General features: G+C 35.6%; 1 non-coding gene across 1 annotated transcript; it reads left to right on the top strand.

The window, feature by feature from the left end:
- The first annotated feature begins 7,476 nt into the window (after nucleotides 1-7,476).
- On the top strand, nucleotides 7,477-7,582 carry LOC121032435 (U6 spliceosomal RNA). The gene has a single exon (XR_005791268.1). It is a non-coding gene; the product is annotated as a U6 spliceosomal RNA (small nuclear RNA).
- The last annotated feature ends 2,233 nt before the right edge of the window (nucleotides 7,583-9,815 follow it).

The following is a 9,815-nucleotide window of genomic DNA, read 5'->3' as shown; positions in this document are numbered from 1 at the left end:
GTAGAGTACTTTGGGGCCTCTCAGCTAGGGCTGGATTGATCTATTGTAACCAAAGAGTTGTGTTTTGGTAAGTCCCCAGGGGGGTATTATCTAAGGAATGCATGAGGCATATAGGCACTGGGAGGTAGGAGAGACAGTTGAAGTCACATTAGGAACTTCTATTTGCTTGTGACTCTAAAGCTGCTATCCAAGGCATGAGTTTGCAGGAGAGGCTAATGTCAGTTTAAAGTCCCTGCAGACTAGTTGGCCGAACAAAATGGATGTCCAGGCAGCAATATCATGGATTAATTTAGTTAAACTCTCAACACTAACTGTATTTGAAAAAGTAATAATAGACATGTGTATGTGATTTGTTTAGTCCACAAAACTGGTGGACACAGGAATTCATAAACCTCTTGCAATAACTCTGTGGTGTGCCACAGGGGTTTGTGGACAAGATGGGTTTCTAGGGTTCATCGTTAATCATAACAGCAATGTACTTTCAACTAGCAGAGAAGGAAGCTGGAACTTAGGACAATTTAATTTCTAGATAAGACCAGCACTAAATTCAACAGATAAGTGTATTTATTGTTTTTAAAAATTCTCCAGGAGGACATTAATGGTGACATTTTCTCCCATAGCCACTCCTGTGATGAACTTAATTTCAGTTATTTTGATGTAGGATTTTGGAATTATTCCTTACTGTGCATTCTTCTTTGCCTCTATTGTGCAATAAATTAAACTTGCCACTTTGATTTGAAACTTCTGTGTTGATATAGTTGTTTTGACTAATTGATCATGCCTTAAAGTTATTTTTAATTAAAGGGATATTCATTAATTCTTATATATAAAACTGACTTAAATTCAGTGGAAAAGCCCGTGGCATATTAATTATATAATAATGTATGCTTTATACCTTATGGTTGACTGTCCATAATAATTATATGAACCCTATGCCTGTACTATACCAAAAAACTCCGTTAAAAAATGCTAAGGCTGGGGCGCCTGGATGGCTCAGTTGGTTAAGTGTCCGACTTCGGCTCAGGTCATGACCTCGTAGTTTGTGGGTTCGAGCACTGCATTGGTCTCTGCTGACAGCTCAGAGCCTGGAGCCCACTTCAGATTCTGTGTCTCCCTTTCTCTCTGTCCTTCCCCTGCTAATGCTGTCTCTGTCTGTCTCAAAAATGAATAAACGTTTAAGAAAAAAAATTTTTTTAATGCTAAGGCTATAAACCTGGTTGTTAAGCATCACATAGATGGACAAAGAAAAAAAGGAGCTGTTTGAGTGACTCCAACTTATAAAAACTACTGAATTCCATCAAAACATATTGCATATTGAAACACAGTGACAGTGTATAACAGTATTGCCTTATGCTTTATTACAGTGGCTAATTTTAGCCCCTAACATAGTTTCTGGTGGCCTTGTCTAACACATTTGAGAAAAATAGATATTACTTTCCACCTTGCTGTGAACTCACTTGGGAAGCCTCAACTTCTCTCTCAAAAATAGAGCCAATATCCACTTATTTCAAAAATATATTTTTGGCAATGACTGGAATTTATTTGAAATTATATTTCTACAATAAGCATGAGGATTATCTTGCATTATCAGGTGTTCTTGTGCATTTTGAATATACTTAAAATTATATATAATCTTTAATTAACACTAGATCAGGTCTTTATAAAGTTATAATCCAGAGTTATGATTTACAAATCGCTTGATTTTTCTTTGAATTAAATTTGGAGCATGAATATCCATAATGGATGAGATGTGTGTGGGGTTAGTCACAGAAGATATGCATAGAGGTAACGATGTCTAGAAGATTCTCCAACGTAAGGGGATATGGGGATCCAGATTTCCTAGGAGAAGTAGGAATAATAAAATCGTAGTTTTGACCAAATGTATATGGATGAATGAAAGAACTGGGTTCTATTGAATGACCTTCGAGAGTTCTGATTACAATATGAAAGCTCTGTAGCTCTCCTAGGTTATTTTCAAATTGCATTTCTCAGCCCAAACTAAGCATTTTGGTTTCTGGTAGATTCGTTTTTGTCATTCTTTGAGCTAGGCTGGCTCATGCTCATCTATTCACTTTTATCATTAAAACAAACAAACAAACAACAACAACAACAACAAACAAACAAAGCAAAATGACATCCCCCAGTTCATATAAGAATCAGTGGTAGAAAAAAATATTAAATTTCTTAGTCCATTAGCTTTCGCTAATGGTCATAGCCTACAGAAGCACCCTGCGATACAAAGGATATCAAGTTATTTAAAAGTCTTCCTTGGTTTTGCTCGTTAGGAATATGTTGTTTTCCCAGTACACTGTGTTTTTTTTTTTTGTTTGTTTGTTTGTTTGTTTTGTTTTTTTGGTTTTTTTTTTTTTTGCTAGAGAGAAATGTGAATTAATTTCTCACCAGTTCTGTGCGTGGTTCCACTTTCATTTATATTAAAAGCATTCTATAAATCCTACAGGTTTGTTTTGGATTGTTTATAGAAATATACTGGGAAGGAAAGGAATGATTGCTAAGCTGGATTTCAGTAATGGAATAATCAGAGACTTTCATAGAGTTCGTTTTATTCCTTATTTATGATTTATAGTTGTTTCTTTAACTTCCTGCAAGGTACATGAAGGAGCATAAGCCAGAAAACTAGGAAAACATACATAAATATTTATTCAAATGTGTTATTTTTGCCTGATAACAATGTTTTGGGTTTTTTTTTAAGTTTTCTCTATTGGAGCATATTTTTCAGAGCAGCTCACTCAAGTTTCTTTTCTGTTTTGTTTTGCTTTTATTTGTTTTTGCACATTACCAGGGAAAAAGCAAAAGTTTTATTCTCCCAGAAGAAATTGCACTCACTGCAACTTTATCACACCCTACGTTGAAAAGCACGAGGATGTGATAATGATGCTATTACTATTGCTTCCCAAGGAGCACAGGTGAGAGGAAAAGCAAGCAAACCATCAGGTTACACTCCCAGTCTTGCCTTCTACATAATCTGAAACATAAAAAGAGCTTTGCACAGATCTGGAATTTATAATACCATTCTCAAAAGTCTGTGTGGGGCGGGGGGATGTGTGCGTGTGCATGCCCACCTTTTATGCCTTAACAATATCTGTAAGGATATTAACATGATGCCAAAACAATGGATTGAAAAGTAAAAAAAAAAAAAAAAAAAAAAAAAAAAAAAAAGATGCAAGCCCTAAACTGTCTTGACTCCCGTGTACCAATTTTACTGGATTAATCATTGTCTTGATGTTGCTAATATGAGCCAGAATAAGGTAATCTGTGTGCCTAATGATAAGCCCAAACATACCTCTCTCATTGATATCAAATGCAGACACTATGAAAGGCATATTAATAACCCTTAGCCCAGACATCAACTGGATGGTTGTGTTAACAACAGTGGTAAAGTGCTTGGGTTCTAGAATCAGAATGCTTTGCTTCACATCATGGCTCTGCCCTTCTCTGGCTGTGAGCCTACACAAGTTACTTAACCTTTCTGGGATTCAATTTCCTCCTCTGAAAAATGTGAGTTTTCTACCCCAGTTTTGCTGTTGGGATTATATGCGCTAAATGATTCAACTAAAAAATGTGTTAAAGATCTTAGTGCAATTCCAGACACTTAGTGCTCAGTAAAATTAGCTAACATCAGTATGCAAAGTCTCGCTGAAGATTTTACAGTTGACTTACATCTCATCAGAGAATATTAGTTAGGTATCCAATAATTATGTCTAGAAGAACAGTGAGTCCATTCACACTGAAGGCACATTGAATGTGTTTTAAACATGATAGAGTACAAAACAACCCCTTTAGTGACTGAAGGAAAGAACTCTTTTGGCTCATTAAAACAAAATAAAGTAATACAACATACGACTTAGGGAAGGAAAGAAAATTGGTAGATGTTAGAAATGTTTAGCAATCTCTGATTTTCAGTGGAAGAAAAATGTAACCTAATGTAAGGCTCAGGGCAGACTCATTGCATAGGACAACTTGCTTATGAAATCTTTGTGACAGGAATCCCAAATTATACATCACTTCGTTTAATAGCCAGAATTTTGGGGAATGGAATTTGGTGTTTGTTTTTGTTTTTAAAATATTAAATGAGTACTCATTGCTTAATATTTGCTCTTTGGCTTTGAATGATCTATTTAATGATCTATTTAATTTAACAACCTCGGTGAAAATGGCTCATCAGAATGGTTTGAATGGAGTAGGTTGAGAGGAAAATGTGGATTAAGAAATTGGAGAAAGGACAATAGACACATGGGCATATTTTTAATAAGTTTACAGGTGTTTGAATTTCTAGATCAGGGCAATAGAGTTAGGAGATTTTGTTTTAAACAGTCAATAGATAATGATCTATTTAAATCTATTTAAAGGCCATCTATTTAATGGCCATTTTTGTGGAAGCAGGATATAAGAGTATGTACTTTTTAACATCAAAAGCAGCCAAAGCAACAAAAAACGTTCCACAGTTTGTATTCCCCAATACATGTGAATATCAGTAGTTAGCTTTCTCTTTCTTTTTTCTTTTCTTTTCTTTTCTTTTCTTTTCTTTTCTTTTCTTTTCTTTTCTCTTTTCTTTCTTCCTTTCTTTCTTTCTTTCTTTCTTTCTTTCTTTCTTTCTTTCCTTCTTTCCTTCTTTCCTTTCTTTGCTTCCTTCACTCACTCATTTGTTCACTAATTAATTATTTATTTATTTATGCAAGCAAGTAAACAATCTGGCCTAAGTCACTCTGTATTTTATGATAGCTGGGATTATAATTGGACTTTTCTATGGCAATAGTCAACACCAGAAATTAGCAAAGCAATGTCTATTTTCTAAAAGGCAGTAAACATTTTTGAACATGCAAGAGCTCAGATAATATAATTACCATGAGGCCTTCTTGAACATACTATTAGAGGTTGATAAGAGATGAATAGACAAGCTAAACAGAAAGGTTAGTGAAGAATGTTAGGGGTGTAGGACTAAGACACTAGAACCATAAGGCTCTGATTGCAGGGTTTGCCATTGGAAGACTAAGTATTCAGATTTTAGGACTAATGTGCAAACCATTGTGTAAGTTATGGTTATAGAATATAACTTTTGTAAATCTTGGCAATAAATCATGTAACTAAAAAAAGTTAGGAAGAAAAGGGGAGTGTGTATAAGAAAGAAAGAACAAGTTTGGTTGTTTCTTTGTCTTTTATAACAATGGATCAAAATATACACTTAGAACTGATAAATCTGGTAACAGAAGTATAAAGTCATTTAATAGTTAAAAGCTTAATGCTAAGGAAGATTTTTTTAATTTGCTAAAATTAAAGGTTAAGGACAGAGGAAAGGGGATAGCAGAAGATCATTCTATGGACTAAATCACTATTCATATAGTATTTTGAAAGGAGCTGTGTAAGTAAATAATTAAGTGTACAGCTCTAATAAACCACTGCATTGATAACTATGTTGGGAAACTATAAATTATAACTTATATAAAGGGCAATTTAATAATATATGGCAAAGATTTAAAAACTTAAAAATCCCATTCAAAAATTTATCCTGTGGGGTGACTCACGGCTTAGCTGGGTAAGCGTTTAACTCTTGATCTCAACTCAGGTCTTGATCGTAAAGTTGTGAGTTCAAGCCCCGTGCTGGGCTCCATATGGGGCATAGAGCCTACTTAAAAAAATTATCCTGTAAACTCCACTATGGATGAAATGAGATATGTGCAGTTATTTATTGTAGCATCATTTGTAAGTGAAAGATTAAAAACACCAAAATGTCCATCGGTAGGGAACAATTAAATAAAAAAATGTAAAAGCACACAATGAGAGGCAAATAAGGATAGGAAGTTTTATGTGTTGATATGGGATGATATCCAAGATATGGTAAATGAAAAAAAAAATGAGCAGAAGACTGCATGCTACCACTTGAAAAAAATTTAAGAAGAAATGCTTGTATGCATATTAAATATCTCTAGATGTATACCTATAAACTAGCAATTTACTTTACGGGGAGAACTGAGTGCTATTGTTAGAGGTAGGGAGGGAAGTTCCTTTTAGAACCTCTGCTCATTTTTAAATGTTATAGCAGTAGTATTTATTACATTTAAAATGAATTAAATATAGGGGCGCCTGGGTGGCGCAGTCGGTTAAGCGTCCGACTTCAGCCAGGTCACGATCTCGCGGTCCGTGAGTTCCAGCCCCGCGTCGGGCTCTGGGCTGATGGCTCAGAGCCTGGAGCCTGTTTCCGATTCTGTGTCTCCCTCTCTCTCTGCCCCTCGCCCGTTCATGCTCTGTCTCTCTCTGTCCCAAAAATAAAAATAAACGTTGGAAAATAAAATTTAAAAAAATAAAAAAAAAAATGAATTAAATATAAATTAAAGAACATCAAGGAGCATTCATCTGTGTCATTTGCAACCTCAGTGAAAATGGCTCATCAGAATGGTTTGAATGGAGTAGGTTGAGAGGAAAATGTGGATTAAGAAATTGGAGAAAGGACAATAGACACATGGGCATATTTTTAATAAGTTTACAGGTGTTTGGATTTCTAGATCAGGGCAATAGAGTTAGGAGATTTTGTTTTAAACAGTCAATAGATAAAGATAGATTATAACAGAACTGTAGATAATGGGAAAGACTGGCAGTACTCCAGTATATTTTCATGTTAGTGGGGGATGATCCAGTATCTGGGATACAAATTTCACCCAAAATAATGACTTTGGTTTTGAAACACTAGTCTTGTATTTTTTTTTCTTTTTGTATCAAATTCTGTTATGAAAGGGGGCAGGGATGATAACTGAATAGATGGAACAAAGCCATATGATCATGGGAAAAGGCAGTCTTGGTGGGGCCAGCAGGCAGTATGGTATATTGTATCCCCTCTGCTGGTCCTGCTACTTTGAGATGCCACCAGTATCCACAGAATGAGCTGCTTGGGTGAGTTGAAGGCAGGAGCAAGCGACAGGGAGTTCTGTAGATGTAGCCCTACAGACCAAATGGAATATGGTTATTGTGTGAAAAAGAGAGGTAGAGAAAAGTTATCAAATGTTTCTATTTCAAGATCTACAATTAAGAAGGGATTTATTTTGCCTTCCATTCCGACCTGTATTCTACTTTTGTAGTTTATCCGTACCTTTTGAGAAAATTTATTTTGTTTATTGCATCTGCCTATTACCACCCCCTTCCCCCATACTGTGGTTCACACCCAACCCAAGCCATGACCACCTACACCCAAATGTCTTCTCTCTTCCTGTCCCTTTTCAATGTGCTATTCTATGGCTTTCTATTTCCATCCTGTGAAAGTTATTCCCCTTTCTCACTGATGGACTCTCTGCCTTCTTCTGATGCAACTTCAGTTTTTGGAAGTCTCAATGGACAATATAGGCAAGTAGGGGGAGTTATTATTGCATATTATTTTGGTAGATGAATGAGTAGAAGAAATTCTAGCACCTACCATAGGGTCTGTGAATTGAACACAGGGTCAGGAAGTATTATTTAAGATAGTGAAGAGTGTTCACTTTGGGAGCACGTGTACGAATATTGGAATGCTACAGAGAAGATTAGCGTGGTTCTTGGCCAAGGATGACACATAAAATAATAAATAATCCAATTTCAAAAGAAGTGGAATTTGGTTTAATTCAAGGCAGCTCTGGTGACAGAGCTAACACAGAACAGAACCAGGCTTTTCTTTCATAATATGCAAGTTTTCATTCTGGTCACCTAACTCCCAGTTTGTTATATTGGGCTTTCTTAATTAGATAGGCAGTCGGTCTGAAGATGTCTCAAATCCTTTCCAAATCTTAATAGGTTATGACCATTGGGTTCATTCTCTACTTATCACTGAAGCTCATTCTTAAATTGGCATTGCTTGTGAAGTCAACTCGCTTATAGTAAAGTGATTCGCTTTTTAGTAAGATATTAGTTCTAAATCAAAATAATTTCATCTTTAAAAAAGTCAACATTCCTAGGTATTCACCCAGCTTTTGCTGTATAGAGGGATTATTGAAATGAGCTGAGACAGATGCACACGACTGCACAGGCTTCTAGCATAGCAAAGGCAATCAAGATGAGAGACAACTGGCTCAGCTGTTCAAAAGAAGGGATAGGTACTGGTTCCAGACCTGCTCCAGAGGGAAGCTCAAAGGTGCTCAGCACTGGCAGAACAAAGAACCCCAGGAAGGAGGCTTTGCTCCAAAAGAGAGGTTTTTGCTTCAGGAGAAGACTGTTCCAGGAAAAGAAAAATAGCTGTTTAAAACTCAAAAAAAAAAAAAAAAAAAAAAAAAAAAAGAAGCTGATCTCATAGCTCTTAGCAAAATAGTGAGTAGAAAAGAAATATTAACTTGAATCCAGCTGAGAGAAGTGGATCAAAGTAAACCTATTGCATATCTAGGGAAAGAAATGACTGTTTCTTGTACTGAGCTTTGGCCTGCTTTTCCCTTGTTTTATATTTTGTATTTTTCTATTATTTATGGTTGATAAATGTGCTTTGAAACTATAAGCCTGTTTTGTTTGTTTTCTCTGCATCATTCATATTTAATTCTAGGAACATTATGGAATGTTTCTTATAGAGCAGACACTATGTAAGTGCTGCAGTTGAAAACTAAGTAGGACATGGCCCCTTCCCATATAGGAGCCTCATAGGATAGCCCCAAACTCATAGCAATAGTGGGGACTGGTTAAAAAAGTATAGGTTTTGGAATAAGACAGATTGAAGTTTAAATTCTGATTCTATCATGTCTTATCTATAAGGACAAAGAAAAATAAAGTGAATTCTAGTCTTCTATAAAATGTAGATATCTCTCACGGATTGTGAAAATTAAATGAGATTATGTTATTGACTGAATTAGACACCTCCCTCCAAATTTATATGTTGAAGCTCTAATTCACAACGTGACTGCATTTGAAGGTAAGGCCTTTAAAGATTAATCCATTTATTTGTGGGGAGAAAGGTAGAGGTATTTCTAGCAAGATACGCGAGGAAACAATTTTGGGAGATTACATTCAATGAGCTGAATATTAGAAGACATGGTTGGAAAGATCCAGATCTCAACTGTAAATGTTAGGCTGCATGGATATCTCATTTCCCTCTAGCTCCATTCTTGACTTTTTCCTATTTTGCTAACTGCCTCATGAGTTGACCTGTAAGGGCTGTGAATAGGAGGTTCTTAGGTTTTCTGGCCTTTCCAGCCAATGGAGAGCCCCAAGAAAATACCAGAGGGAGGTGGAGAAAGAGATCAAGATATTTATTCCTCTCGTTCCTCCTCTGGGAGGTAATCTCCAACTGGCTGTGTCCATTAATTAATAATCACTACTACATACAGGTTGACCTGTTCTGTCTCTAAGTCTCTTTCCAGTTTCTACTAACCTCTTCTTTACTTTTGCTTTGAGCCTCACAGTGGCAACGAATCTTCCCTTGAGACTCCCAGATTCCTGCATTGTCCCTTTGTAATTTTCCACGTCCTGTCTACACCATTGTGATTCATTCTTTTGTAAAAACAAACCAAAGTTGTCCTCAAGTTTTCCTGATATGAGTGTAATCTTTTTCCTGTTAGAACTTGACTGATGAGTATTGATTTCTGTATTAAGACTTTACTCATTCATTCATTTATTCATTCATTCATTTATTCCATCATAAACATCTGCTAAATGCTGCATATATGTATATATATGTGTATATATATGTACATATGTACATGTGTATGTATGTATATATGTATATGTATACATATATATGTGTGTGTATATATATATATATATATATATATATATATAAGCAAAATGCAATAACAGCATAGCATAATAGCTGTTAAAATGCAGAAACTATAAGGTACTCAGGACTACATAGCAAT

Source organism: Herpailurus yagouaroundi, unplaced genomic scaffold (assembly GCF_014898765.1).
Source record: "Herpailurus yagouaroundi ecotype Mexico unplaced genomic scaffold, PumYag 141, whole genome shotgun sequence".
Classification (NCBI taxonomy): Eukaryota; Metazoa; Chordata; class Mammalia; order Carnivora; family Felidae; genus Herpailurus; species Herpailurus yagouaroundi.
Note: the sequence above shows the minus strand (reverse complement) of the source record. Positions and strands in the feature narration are given on the sequence as shown.